Source organism: Bombus terrestris, chromosome 3, assembly GCF_910591885.1.
Source record: "Bombus terrestris chromosome 3, iyBomTerr1.2, whole genome shotgun sequence".
NCBI lineage: Eukaryota > Metazoa > Arthropoda > Insecta > Hymenoptera > Apidae > Bombus > Bombus terrestris.
In genome coordinates, this window is record NC_063271.1 from 4,419,095 (window position 1) to 4,432,890 (window position 13,796).

The 13,796-nt window shown below is 41.9% G+C and overlaps 1 protein-coding gene across 4 annotated transcripts in view; it reads right to left on the reverse strand.

Annotated features, from left to right (window-relative positions):
- The window catches only part of LOC100643727 (protein outspread), a 212,867-nt gene that overhangs the window by 187,113 nt on the left and 11,958 nt on the right, over positions 1-13,796 (reverse strand). The gene's annotated exons all lie outside the window — the stretch shown is intronic.

Here is a 13,796-nt window from a genome sequence, read left to right on the forward strand (position 1 = left end):
ATAGAACGAGCGATGCTTTGGAAACAACCATTTCACGAACGGTAATCGATTTTTTCAAGTTTAAGACGTTCGCAGAAGATTTTCTCCATCGATCGACGATTCCACGAAGCTTCGAAGTGCACAAACGTAAGAATTTCGTACTAATTTTCGTAAGAAAGATATTCGTAAGATTTCTCTATGATAAATGTCCAAATATTTATTAGTATGCGGAGAAAAATGTTGATACAAAGATGTTTTCAAAGTGGACGATAAAACTGCCGGAGCAGAAAAGTTGTAGTACAGCGGAAGGAGAGTGGAAACCGAGCCACGAGCTTGTAAAACACTGGTCGATCTCGTGATTGGTTCTGGCTGAATTATCAGGCTCATTGGAACGGTTGCACGGAAGTGTAGAGAACCGTGCTTCTGGCCGCAATTATGGTAAACTACAATTAGGCTACTGTCCAAACAGGGACACGGTGTCGCGACGTACAAACCGCCCCGGGAGAGAAAACAGTGCCCGATCTGGAACACCGACGTGTAATAGCCGTGATTTTATTCCGTCGGTAATTTTCAACGGGTTGTTCATGGCAGACGTTGCGTTATTATTCTCCGAGTGGAGAAGAGACACGAGGAGAGCCTGAAATTCGCCTTCAAGAACAAAACTGCCTATCGTATACTCGTGTTACTGTATTTTTTTTAATGGTTATTGCGGTTAATGGGGGAATATGAAAACAGCCTACCGAACTCTCACGCGTGTTCCCTTTGTGCGATCTTTCGAGGATTTACGAAACCTTGAACTTTGACGCTTCTTTGAACTTTGATTGGTATACGTTGGGTATTTATTGGTCCATAATAGAATTTTTATTGAATTCATTGATTGTAGCTTACGTGATAAAGGGTAAACAGCACAGAGTATAAAATATGAGTAGAGATTGCAATTCGAAACCAACGCTAGTAAATACTATAGAAAATAATCTAAATATATGCATACATATCTTAAAAATACGATAGTTAAATAATTAAAAATCAACGATTATCCGATAAGTTCTAATTAAATAGCCTAAAATTAGTGAGCGATCGATCCTACCAATTAGCGGTTACCATAGAAGTACCTTGAGAAACTACTCTGAAATTGACAATTAATTATCGCAGAGAAGCAATTTAAATGCAGTCCCAATCGTTACAACCGCTCACGACACAAGAACATCAGATAAAGATTAACATCTCGAGTCTCATCAGCAGAATTCCAAACTAACCGGAGTATTTCACGCGAATCGTGTTCGTCGATTAATTCCAAGAGATTCCTGGAAACGTGATAATCCCTAATCCAGCGTGAGACATGGCGAGAACAGAGAACGGGATTCAATAAAAGTCAGCGAGTCGTTAATTTACGCGGTCGTTTCGACGCGAGGCTAATTCGCCACTTCGTCGAAACAGCGACGATTGCGCAATCCTCGACGCAATCACGCCAAAGAGGAAGCAAAACGTAGGCGTGTTACACCGGTGCACGACCATCGTAAAGCGACTCGTAAACGGTCCACGAACGGTTGTCCTTTCTCAGGAGGGAAAAGGACGAGACGAAGGGAAAGACTCTCGCGATTGCTCACGACACCAGATATTTCCGACAAACTCTATAACGGAAACACTCGATGATAATCATCGAACAGGTCGTTACGGGAATTTATTGGCGACAGGTGCCGGAGAGATCAATAAAACACGATGGAAATAGCGTGCGCCTACGGGGAATCCGAGATATACTTTCTAACTTGGCACTGACTAATTAAGGGCCTCCGGTGCAATAACGTACCTGATGAAACAAGGTCCTAAATTGACGCATTAATTAGCCGCAACGATTTTTCGCTAGAGAGTCGACGCTTTAGTTGGAAGGATGATCGAGATGCGTTTCACCACGCAATTAAGATTTTCCTGAATCTTTAAAAGCTATTACAAGCTAAAGCAAGTTACGTTCACTTTCGATCGATGTCGTCGGTTATGGTTGCGTATGATTTTTTAATGGCCTATATCTTAGACGACTAAGATTAGCGAGATTTTGCTTCATATCAGGGCACGTACAGTCCCGAGTAAAAAAACATATGCTAATTTACTAGTCATCTGTTCGGTATTATAGAGCAATCTAAAAATCGAGGATAAATGATAGTAATATTTTTGGAAGTAACGGCTAGTGTTAGGATCAGCAAGTGGAACGTTATCTGTGATCGTGAATGGCTAAATACACGTCATATTCGATCGAGTATTCCGGTCTTAATAATTTCCAAAGAAATCTCCACGCCTTTCTCTTGTCTCCGTTTAAGAGAGTGTTGCCGGCCGATGAAGTGGAGCAGGAAGTGGCTCACCGGAGAGCCTGAGAACCGTTTTGCCCAACAGTTTCCTGCCTGGGACTGCGAATAATTTTCTCTGCGCCCCGGCAAATCCCATCAAAGTCCCGATTCTTATCGTTTTCCAGCTACTCCGCGAGTTAACAGTGTTGTAAATTTTAAACGTAGATCTCTTCAGATTAAAAACGTAAATAAACTTACTTGTTGTTGAAGCGCGGCCCGCGGAAAGCATTAACAGGCTTTTGAAATGTAAGTCTAATGGAAGAAGGGAAGCACACGGGAAATGGATATTCTTATTGACTCGTGTCATTTATTTCACTTACCTTTTCTTTATTCCTCCATTTATACGTACAATTTCCCCGACCCTTTTATGTATCCCATGGAATATCGTATTTTGGGAAGTTAATTAATTATAATACGATAAATGTATTTATTTTTGAAAAAATTCATCTCATATTGTAGCGCTCTATCGAGGGTACTCTCTCTTTATTTCATTTACTGTGTTTTTAACATGTAATCGAGTTATTTGTACATAAACAGTTAAACACCTAACGAGTTGATGTTTTATACAGTTCGAGATAAAAAGGATTTAAACGTGAAAATTCTAATTGAAGTTGCCGGATAGAAATTACCTGCACAAAATCCATTCTGACGATGATTTTAAATATCCACCGGGTGTTGGCATTCCGTAGCGTGATTACATTACGTAACAAAGGTGTATAAGGAACTAGCAGCTATTGTAGAATAGCCAGGCTCCATTATCGAATATTTGCTATGGTTTTCAACGAATCATCGTCCGGCCGTTTCAATAGGCGAACCCCGGTAAATCTAGAGGCTGAATAGCCGACGATGTCCAGGCAGATGCTAAACATATTACGCTTAATGACTCATACGCTTTACTATATTGCGACTTAACAGCTAACAGTACCTTCGCGTCTACCGAGCGTATCACGTGAAACAACTCTTCGTTGCTTCAAACTCATTTACGTGTCGAACTTTCACGCTCGTCGATATCTAATCGATAATAATTACTTATATTTGAAAATCATCGTATATTATATCCACTCGTTAATCAAAAAATAAAGATACAGATACGATGCAATCGTCCCTTTTTCGATATCGATACAGGTATATGCTAACTTTCGACAAGATGTAATTTAATTATGAAATTATAAATCGATAAGACCGTGCCAAGATTCTATTTTCTATTGTTAGTACAGTAGAAAAATATTTGTAGAAAGACTAATTGTAACATTAATTAATACTTGCTCCAATTAATTGACGCGATGAGTTGGAATTTAAAACGTTCTCATACTACAATTTCCTTACACGAACAAGCGGTTAATAAAGATCATTTTTATATTTTAATTATGTGCTCATAATCCTCTTAAAATATTCCAACGCGATTTATGAATGACGATATAAATCGCTGCTTCTAATTGCTTTCCTTCCTTTTCGATCTAAAATTCTACGCTTTTTATCGAAATCCTGTCTAGGATCCCGTAAAAAACAATTTATGAATCATTCGAAACACAGAAAAAGATGACAGCCATCGTCCACGAATTATAATAATATTCCTCTTCGAGTATCGTATGTCGGCGTTGTGCACGCACGACCAACAATCAAGTAGCGCTCTGGTTCGCGTTACGCAACGTGCGTGTGTACGCGTGTGCGTCAAATCACACGTGGGAACGCGTATCGTAGGCGAGGATCGAGAGTGGCTCCCATAGCAAAAGGACGAGAACGTAGGAACTCGTCTAAACCGATAGCAGCCTGCCAGAGGAATCGCACGGTCTCTTCCCTTCCCGACCACTTTCGTTACGATACTATTATGAAATTCCGTAATAACCCTGACTATACCAAGATCGTTGCCTAGATTCCGTAAGTTGTCGCTACGTCTTGTTTACGATGCAACCTAATGACTTCCAGACCTGTTCAAGCTCGTGTACGTAACGCAATTGCTTCCTGTTAAAAGTGCAGCCGAGAACACGACGATGCAGTTTACGAAAGGCTTTAACTCGCGAATGCGATGACGTTATTGAAGAATCTTACGGTCGTTACGTCGATACGTAATTAAAAGGATAATTCCTTTAAAGTTATCTCTTACTTTGTCATCTTTTAAATAATCTTTAAGGGTCGTGAGTAGTCTTCGAGTTACGTTCACGAAACTCTCGAAGCAAAGAGAAGAATCAAATGAGGTTTCCCAAGAAAAGCTGCTACCACTGCGACTGATAAAGGAAGAAAAAACCACTCTCGTACTTCGATAAGCGAGTTAAAACTTCCCACATAACCGCGCCATAGAAAACTTTGATAACCATAGCAGCCGTGAAAACCTCGAAGCTATATCGTAGAAAACAATCCGCCTGCGAGATAGCTTTTCCAAGCAATGTAACATCAGGGTGATCTTACAGCAGAAGAAGAAGGTTCCCACCGGTGTAAGAGAGACAACTCAAGGTTTCCTCGATGCACAATCCCTTTATGGTTCCTTTATCACGATGACGTGCCTAGCCGGAGGAGCCACGGCCACCGCGAGCGAGGGCCGCTCACTTTCTCCAATTTGTCATTGGCGTATGGGCAACGATATTGCGATATTAATTAATCTTCCGTGGCGGTGCACGCTCACATACTCGCCCTTCATTCACGCCGCAGGACGTAAACCCCCGTTCATAAGTACGACACCAGAACAATTAGAACAAAATAAGATAAGCCTGACCGATCCTAATTAATTTTAAAAGCTTCGAGAATTAGTTAGTTCAAGAATTGTTATCGTTATATGTTATGGTCATGTATACACGTTTCATATTATATTATTCTATCATATTTCTTGTATCATAATATACGCGGTAGAAGAGCACGTTAAATTACATTTCCCATTAAATTCAATACGTTGCTAATTAACACCGTGTTAGCAAAAACTCTTCTTACTTTTGGGGCATTGAACGTGTATTTTTCTACCATCCGTAACAGATTGCCGCAACGTTAAAATGTCGTAAAATACGATGATGATATTCTTACGTCGTCCAACTCTTGTAAATGATTTTCATCGCTTTCTGCCGCGTACTTTTCGTCGCACGAATACGAACTACTATTTTTTATTGATCGCTTTCTATTGCGTGTCGTACAAATTCCTGGTAAGTCCCCTAATAATTATGAATGGGGGTGTACATCAGGAGCACTGCGTACACGTGCACTTATGCATCACTCTCTCGCGTTTCATCGTTCGAGATAAGATCCAGAGCAGGTGGAACGTCTCGTGGTTCAGCACGCTACCGCGTCGTAGTACGCTCCCACCCCACAGACTTCGAACCTGTTGAACCGCAACCCTGAACGCCGAAGGACGACCATGGGCGACAATAATTTGTCATCGTGGAAATCCGTACTCTACGCTTACGGTCCGTCACGGCGACCCGCAGAATTTGTTTCTCGAGATATTGGTGTAAAAATTACGAACGGTGATCTCAAAATTGGATCGAAGAATTTTCATTTCCGTGGCTGCGACATCTTTAATAACAGTAGATACCTTGATTTATCGGTTGATTTACATTTAGAAATTCCATGGAGATTTATTGTCGCGTTGACGTTGATCAAATTTTGTTTTATTTATCGAAACTTTACTCGTTCTTGTTATTTTATCAGATTCATAGAAATATTAATACCTCAAAAAGGAAATTTACTACTACTGTGACCTATATTTTAAATGACCGAATCTCTGGTAAAAAGAAATCTCTATATAATAATCTCTACGTAATCCGAAAGAATAAATATATTTATTTGGAATTCCAATGTCTCGTATCTTTCTCCTGAAACTCGTTACAATAGATGCATTTCTATTGTTAATAATTAATAAACAAAATTTTCCATATCTGAAAAAAGACCTCGTCCTTTACGAGGGTTAAGGAACACTTCCAATGGTGAAAGAATAAGAAAATGCTTGTCTCGCGTATCGAAACGAAATTTAATCGTTGAAGAATAAACTACGATGAAGGATTCGGTAAAAAATCTCTCTGCTAGTTCCGAATCTCGGGGAAAAATTCCCTGTACGCCAATTCGTCTCAATTTCACCATGACTCAGATCGATTCACTGAATAAGACCACGCGTATCAACGTCGTTGCACTTTCAGCCATGCATCTGGCCATTCATAGTAATGCACGTGCACGGAGAGCTGGGTCCGCGTGTGCCGCTCAGACTTCACCGACCTGAAGAGATAAGATCGAGGACAGGTGGAAAGTTCTCGTCGGCTCCCACGCGACTATCCGTGTTTGACCACGTTCAGACACACGGAGCAGCGACAACAAGCATTTACCGATCCGGAGGATTAGAATTAGGAATACGTTGGTTCCATCCCGCGGGGATTGGAACGTAGTCGAGAGAACAGGGACGTGAGAATGATCGAGAGCCAGCGACGAAACTGGGTCGAGACCGTTGTCAGAAAAATAACCGAGAACCTCCCGGTGTACGAAAGACTCGCGAGGGGAACCAGTTACGGCATTATCTTCTTGCTTTCGCTTCACGCAACAACCGCCATCGGGAAAAAAAAGCATCTTTACTTCGTTCCACGCCGGTGAAGGATGCAATCAGCGTTTTTACGCGTCGCCTACGTGTCTCGTACCTACGGGTTTCTGTACGTGTTCGAATTATATTTGAGAATTTATATTGTATCGTCGATGACTGGACTTTAATTGGATTATCAATCACGCGGCCTATCGCCACCATCGATCGAACTTTGAGCTTTCGTCACGCCGGCCTAATGACTTTCATTATTATGCTTCGCGAATTACGAGATGAAGTTCTAACCGGTAATGCGGTAGAGTTCAGGTAGGAGCCAGCAACATGATTCTGCGTGTATCCTGTTCAAAGAGTTCAAGGTACAAGTAAATAAAACCGAGAAACGATGAAAATTTATCATCTACAAGATATTATATGAAACAGAAATCGTTCGAGTAATCGTCTGTCGTGTCTCGTAACGAAATGCTTCTACGTGTAAAGGTAAAAAATATGTCATTTCGCATAGCGTCATATAGCGTAACCTTTTTGCGGTCGGACAGCCGTGTTTAACACACCGTGCGACGTCTCCTTTACTTTGGTGACTTTGTGATCGCGGCAAGACCATCCTGCGCCAGGTCAACGCGATCCCAGAGACACTCATTGATGATTTTGGTCGGGTCCAAACGTCGTATACTACAAGTCCAAGCAAAATCAAGCCTGTTCCTTTCTTGCGTGCATTACGGTACCAGAGGAGCCGGATTGTCGTCCGGATAGGTACTCGACACGCAGACGAGAATCGACTTTTCGCCGGCCGGATGAGTCATTACGTTGAAGCAGTAGTAGCTTATATCGAACCGCAAATGACGCGAAAAACCGCTTACAAAGCTGGGAAGACGTCTTGCTCCGGCACATCGGACCGTGAACGTTTTTGCGCGTAAAAATTGCCCCCGTCTTGGACGATTGACCATTCGAAATGCGAATACGATCGAACCCGCGAACTCCGTGGTCAGACTTGTAAGCATAATCTCGTTTCTTCGTTGCTTCGATTAATTTTTATGCGACTATTTTTGGTAGACATTCTCGCAGAGATGAAATTTTTTATCTTTGCGTGCTAAAATTAAGGTACTTAAACCGCTCGTAACATTAAATCATCCTCGTAACGAACTGTAGTGGACTAAATATAAAGCGTGTAATAGGAAGAAGAACCTGATTCTGCATCTTACTGACGAATCTCTGATTGAATTTCAATTTTCGTTTCGATTTATAAAATTAAAAATCGTTATCATTTTCGTGCTCTTCCATGGTCATGGAAGTTTGAAGTTTTATCTGTGTATTTGCGACATACTGATCGTGATAAGTATTTATACGTGGTAAAATGTTATACGAACAGTCTCCAAGTATTTAGAATCTAAAATAAAATCTATGTATCTAGCCTACCTAGAATAAAAATGGGATAACATATAATAAAACAAAATAAGAAGTAAGAACGAATTAATTGAGACGGTTAAATCGTTAATTCGAGAGAATGAATTGAAACGACAGGCAAATGTACTTGGTTCGGCGGCAACTTTCTTCGTACAGTAGCTTTATAGCCTATTCCACGAACGAACGACAAATTTCCTGAAGTGTTGCACGTTCGACGAGTTATGACAAGTTCGTTTCTTTCGCTGGAAAGCGCGCGCGATTGGCAAGACAAGTTTTCCTTTTACTTCCCGTCCTGCTACCGAGAGAGCCTTCTACGTTCTTCTGTCCACCGTGGCTCGTACCATTCCTCCAGGGCAAAAATGAAACAGAGAGCTTCCACTGGCTGCACTTTCCTTCGTCGAAACGTTTTGCAAGAACTATTAACAAAGAAAATTCCAGTCGACCACAGAACCTAACATCTCGCAAGAAAGATATCGTTTGATCGACAGCCAAGAACAGTCGAATAAATATCGTTGCAACCCTTCGACCGCCTTTACTTTGATAGATCGCCTATTAGAAACTATTCTTCCAAGGTAACAGAATTCTAAACCAATAACTTCCTCGCGTTTTCAATTCGATATATTTTTGTAATAAATATTGGGTTGGCAACTAAGTAATTGCGGATTTTGTCATTAGGTGGTAGTGACAAAATCCGCAATCACTTAGTTGCCAACGCAATATTACAATTCCTGCAGTAGGGAAAGTTTGGTTGAAAATTTTAAAACCTTTTGCTTTCTCCGTAAGACGATTCAAGATGTTATAAACTATCGGGAATCGTCAAGATTGTAAAATTTCCAAGCCAACTTTTCCTACCATAGAAGCTAGAATATTTATTATGATAAGAGTAAATATAAGAAACGTATTTGCAGCGGTATAATTTGCCAAAGATAACTTTGTTGCCGAAACTGTTCAACTATAGATTCTCGAAAGTGGAGCCAGAGTATGGCGAGAGAGAGATCTGTATTTCTGTTTTCCGCGGGTCTTGGATCTTGTTCGACCTTGCGATCGGTGCATAAGCGATTTATAAATAATGTATGTGCGTTTATTTATACGTACGCACGTACGGGGCCGAGTAGTCCTGCGCGAACTGGGCCGTGCAAGGAGCGTCAACGGGCAAAAAGAAGGTGTACCGGAGTGAACACGGGACCGACGAGGGAAGGGACATACACGCGATTGCCCGTATTCGTTTTGGTCGGACGTGATTCATTCAGATGTTACGTCCGTACTCCCTTTAAACCGGTCAACCGATACCAGAACGTGTAGTCCCTGGCGACAGGAAGCTAAGAGGTGTTCTACCCTCGGAATCTCGAAGAACCTTTAAATGCCTCGTTTGTAACGTGGTACTTTCAATTTTCTATTTTATTATCTCTGCTTCGGTGATTTAAAGCGCTCGGACTGAAGCATTTCGAAACTTTTAAATCCGCCGCTTCTTTGCGAAAGAACGTTCAAGCGTGTTATTACAAACTTTCGAAACTCGAAAAGAAAATGACTATTACGATATCGCGAATGTACTTTACGATGAACGGTTTTAAAACTTTTCGAATCTTCCGCTTTCGGCGGCTGAATCTCAACGTTCCTACGTTTCTCGGTGTTTATCCCAGAACATCGATCAAGCTCGATCTATTCTACGAAATTCTTTTCGAGGATTTGTCCGGTCCGTAGAGATTCTCAAAATACACGAGAAGAGAGGTGCCGACCGTCGCTCTCGAAATACCTCGACATTTCTAAACCTGAATTTCGTCGGAGCTGTTGCAAGTTCAAGGCAACCGATCGATCCCGAAACATCCGATTCACTAACAAACGCAAGAGACGTCAAAGAAAGCAAAGCTTGCCGTCTCTTCTAAAGCCTCTCGCACTTCCCAGAACCCTGTTTGTACGCCGAAAAAGGGAAAGAACGACGGATCGAGAGAACGATGGCCGAGAATGTGCTGGAAATTAAAACCAACCACGCAGACGGTTTCGGAAAACGTAAAACTTCATGACGCGATGAAAGAGAAGCGGACCGAGCAGAGAGGTAGGTATACTGGCTCTTACGGCGTAGCATAAACACCGGACGTTTACAAGCGCAGACTCGAAAGAAAAGCGTAAACGAAGCTGATGGAAGGGAAGCACGAAGTAGAAAGTACGTACATTGGTATCGAGGAAAACGATACGTGGCAGTACGTTATGTCTGTTCGATTACAGGTAATCGATGCTCAACACCGATCCAACTTCATCGACCTATAAATCGACACGGGGAAGCGCCAATGGATGGTAGCCAGCGATCTCTACCTGATGAGATATCCAATCGCGCTAGGCGTAAACGTACGATTATTCTTTTGCGGTATACGTGTTCCGTGGATGTATGAAATTCCGTTGGCGAGGAACGCGTTAATCGCCAGCTATTGCAGATATCTCCTATCGACAATGGTTATCTCGCACGATTTCTCCGTTTCTATGTCTCTACGGGGATTTTTGAAAGCTCGAGACGAGATAGATACATGGATGTAGTTAGGATTTAATGTAAGTTCGAGGAGAATGTATATAATCTACATTACCACTGATAAGTCTCACTCTCTGCATCTTCTACTTCTCGTAAAGCTTTAGCGGTAAATAAATTTGTTAATTTTAGAATTTTACAATTCTTAACGTTATAAACAACATTTCTATGCGATAACTGCGCTAAATATTTTGAGAATGATATTGTACGCGTAACTTTTTACGCGAATAATTACCCGAAGGAACAGCGTTGCAGAACGTTTTACGGAATTGTTTAGGAGATTTCTATCGATCGTAGGATCGAACGAAGGACGATCTTTGTCTGCTTCTTTGTAAAATCTACTTGATACGGTAACGATATTAAAAGAATTATATCTTCGTGTAAAGAGATTCCCACTTCGTTATTGGATTTATTATTATTGGATCTATCTTTGGTTATCCGCGTTTAAGCAGACACTAATTTCCACTAGACACGGCTTACAGCCGGAAGCCTTAAACTGTAACAACTCGTAAACCTTGTAAACCAACGGAAAATCTAAAATTCTTGGTTTCCCGATAAAGCTCAAAATTCTGCCTTAGTTTACGTTGCCCGGTCATCTGCGGTCACATCTGGTGCAGGTTTATTCTTAACACCGTCATCCTCCGCCGTTTCCCTTCGTTCTTCGTGTCTCTAAACCCAAACCAACCTTAGCATATGTATATATGAGTGGTTCAGAAGTCGTATTAGTCAGCTGCATAAATCGAAAGGTACAGTAAAGCGATGATTAGACTGCGAATGTTCATGGGAAATTTTTCAGATACAAAAACGTACGGAATACACATAATACAATACAAATAGATAATAATACAAAAATAAATAGAACGCTGAAAATATGCCGCTATTAGCTGCTACGCTCATATCGAATAAACGTTCGCAGTCTAAGAACGACCTTACAAACGCCACCTTTCTTTCCTATAAATATATCACACGTCAGGACTTATCGTTCTCGTCCTGTTCTCGCGACTAACGAACTTACGCAATTAAGTAATTTGTTTCTCGAACGTTAAACATCAACCAATCGAGCATCAATCGCGTACTTGCGTAACGAGATTAAGGAATCGTTAAAACGTGGGATTAATCAATTAACATCCAAGAGGCTCGTATATATCGCCTAAGACAAAACCTTTAGCCATCCACGTCCTAACGCTTTCCTAACGTTCTAACGTTTTGCCAACGAAGAGGATCGAAAAACGAGACGAGAGCAGAGAAGCGTGCGGCGTAATGAATTGTCGTTGTTCGGACAGATTCACCGGGAACATTAATCAATAAGTAGAACTCAATCAAGGGCTCGGATGATAATGGAGTTTCTGAGGACGAGGAGGAAAGTTACAAAGACGTCGGGCCAGCGGCCCGATCGCAAGATCACAAATTATCCATCCTGTAGCATGAATGTCCCCGCTCCTCCTCCCTTCGATCATCGAGCAATATCTCATAGAGTAGCCGACCTGTGTTTAGCCTATCACGAAGTGGATGTCCTTGTCGTGACCGTGAAGCTAATTGCCGGTGGTCAGCGGGAGGACGAACGCCGGCGGAGGATAAATAGCGACGATGGTGGTGACGACGCACAAGAAGAAGGCGAAATATCACGCTGATTCCCCCTACGATAGAAGTAGAAGGTGGAGAAGGATGTCGCCGGAACCGGAGGCGAGGGGTTCGGTGCTTTATTTTCTTCGCCGTTTCACCATCCATCATCGAGGGTCCTCCGAAAGGACGTCCCGAAGGTTGGATCCCGTGGCTTGCTCGAGAGCCGACGCTGACGCTCTCCTCGCTTATAAGCCGAGCGCGGATAGAAAAGATGGATGACTCGACTTGTTGAGTTTTTAACTCTAGTTCCTCCTCGGTAAAGGATCTCGGAGGGCTTTTTGCGAGGTGCAATGCGAAAAAGCCCGAGAGGATCGATCCAGCAGACTTTGTCACGGAAATTGGAGAGATTGCATCGATCTTCGATACGCTTTCCATCGGATTTAATTAATCCTCCGAAACAATTGCCTACATTATTATAGGGGAGCTATTATGGCAGGAGCAAATTCAGTAAAATCAAGAAATTCCTGCGTAGAATATATTGGAGGTCTCGTATGTCGCGAAACGCTTGTTCTCGAACCTTTCTCAGTCTCGAATTCAAATGATCGTTCGAGTTCTTATCGTTTTCTCGAGTCCTCGTATTCGATGTTGCGTTTCTTTAAACATAATATAACTTTAAATATAATAGCCGAAAGGTCGTTGGTCGAAAGTTTCCATCTAATAATTGTACAAACAGAAGATATATTTTCAAGATATAAAGAGATAAAAATACCATTGACAGATTCTTGAACGGGGAATTTTCTTTGCCGACGATGGAACGTAATCCGAGAATACTACAAGTCACGCGACCGATTATTAACGGCAGGATCGAATGGATAAAAATCCGAAATCACGGCCAAGTAGTCGAGAGGAATTGGAAGAGAAATTATAAACGGAAGGTTTATCGGGCGGAGAAAGAAAAAAGACGAGTCGCAGGGACGGGCAGGTAAGTTGCTCCGCTTTGTAACTACGCGGAAATCGCGTTACCAGGAACGAGGAGTTCTCGTTAAGAAGGAACTCCGTAAATGTAAAGCCGACCGGTACAGATCGTTCATTGACGTGGATCTATCTGGGTTTTCCTGGGAACAACGCCGGTCGTTTCGAACGGCTCGTTCATTGAAACGTTTTATTTTTCCATTAAGAATAGACCGTTTAGACGTATGCAAAAATTCCCATTGACAGGATAATTATCCTCGTTAGACCGTCAACGAAGAGGGAAAAATGCGCGCCAGCGAATAGATGAAGTTAATTATCGAACCCTATTTTCCGCCAGAGGAACGAGAAATACGCGCATCTCGCGAAAGAAGAATGGAATTACAAGAAATTAACCCTCGGCGATATGTTCCTCGATCCTTCGAGCGATACCGCAGGATTTCGCGGAAGCAAATGAAATTGGTGCCTATGGTGTTACATGTTAATGCGTTCTTCGACTCTTCGATGCACGTTAAATTAT